This window comes from Ciona intestinalis, chromosome 9, assembly GCF_000224145.3.
Source record: "Ciona intestinalis chromosome 9, KH, whole genome shotgun sequence".
NCBI lineage: Eukaryota > Metazoa > Chordata > Ascidiacea > Phlebobranchia > Cionidae > Ciona > Ciona intestinalis.
In genome coordinates, this window is record NC_020174.2 from 4795929 (window position 1) to 4798005 (window position 2077).

A 2077-nucleotide genomic window follows, 5' to 3' on the forward strand; every position below is an offset into this window, starting at 1 on the left:
TCATTGCCCCGTCACGGGAGGATAAAGCAAGCTAGATTATACTGTGGGGTATAAGATGATAATCGTTAGCACCTAAATATCCCTTATTCCCTAAACGTGTTTAACAATTAACAAACGCTCTTTAAGTATCGTGAAGATACGGTTATATATTTCTGTAAATATTCTTCGTATTTGGGTGGCAAAGAAGAATGAAAACGTGGAACACATTTATTCATTCTGATAATTGTTCGTTTTATTTTAGGTAACGGAGTTCCTACTTCCCGTATTACGTTCATGGTACCGATGATGTTTTTATCAGTAGGGTATATGCTGGTATCGTTGGTATCAATATAATTTTTGATCCCAATGTAAATATTACATTCACGGAGTTATTGTGGGTAGTTATTATATAGTAAGGTGGGGAAAGATGGGACACCTTTAGCATAAATTATTTAAATATCTTATAGAATGAAAATTTGTCCCATCTTCCCCCACCCCACTATGTTATATACTTTTAGTATTTTTGCAATATCGTGCTTCAAGTTTATAAACAATATAGGAGTTGTTTAATTATACGTCATCATAAATTTCGTGAAAATGGCCCTAATCTCGTGCTCATGAAGTCGGACGATTCTCAAAAGCAACTTACCAAGAAAACAAGTCTAACGAATTGTATTCTATGAAAAATATATTTCTCCTAAAATGGCAGTCCAACGAATTTAGACTTGATTTTTATATGTTACGTATTCAATAGATAACAGTATCTATGTTGTATAAAAGCGTTGCTACCATATTGAATACACATACATAAGCAACCATATACGAGTCTTGTACTTACGGTTTCCGTTATGTTGTCCAATCAACTACATTTATCATATAATGCTTGTAGTGCTTGTTGATTGGTTTGGATCCAAGCTCCACAATCATTGGTAAACAAAATCCTTCACATACTGGTTGCAACAGCCACATTTTGTAATCGACACTCTTTCCAACACTTTTATCCATATTTAGTTTTTTTACGATTGTCGTTTTTCTGTTGATTCCTTTCTCTTCTTTGTTTAAATAACATGGCCTTCGCTGTCGTTTTCAAAGAGATATAAAAATTACGTTACGTTGAGTTATGTACATATTGCATATATATTTATATCTGCGAGTTATTGCACATAATTTGATATTTACTCTGCACTGTATATATATATGATCTGGTATTTCAAAACTATATTGAATTAGTACTCAGTTCTATACTCCAATGATTAAGCTGCGGTTAATACCAATAAGTTTACCTTTCTGTCTAAAACTTTATATGAAACAGCATACATTTCTTGCTAGTTTTTTTTATAGTTGTTGCAGAACAAAAAGCCTTGGCTTTCACAAATATACAAGTTACTTCCCAACAAAGCTGCCCTTAAACTAGGCAGCTTCAAGCAAGAAACGCGTCGTAAGAAAAAGGCGCCGGACGCTCGCGATGATGAATAATTATTGGAAGAAATGCGGCAAACGTTTCCAAGCTTCATGGGAAAGGTAACCAGCAAACGTGTGTAAACAGGTTAAAACATAACCTTTCGATATTTACAGGTAATGCTATTTAATGCCCCTACTATTGTGTGTATGAGTATTATAGGACAAGACACTTTTCAGCAATGTCTCCAACACAGTGGTTACAAATGGTTGTTTAAATTGTCAGCAGAAAAACAATTCCCCACAAAGTTGCACATGCAGTAACTCGTAGGAGGATATAGAAGTATGTAAAACAGAACACCCGTGTTATAACGACTGTCGTTTCCGGGCCACGTAAGAATAAAGCAAGCTACATTCGTTGATTACATTATGTTGCATAACGCGGAATACATCGGTATCCACTGACATGCGAGAAGAGCGTTGTAACAACACAGCTGTACTCAAACACACCAAGTTGTTCTAAGCTGGGCTCTTGCACAACCGTTAGTCGTGGCTCTGTATAACTGCCACGATATTGGTCCAATGCCTTGAACACACGTCAGCACTGAGGGTTAAGAATACAGCAGAGGGTTCGGTATTATGTTTCATATATTTCACGCTCGCATTTGAAAATTATCTATCCTTGCGTCTTGATAAGTGA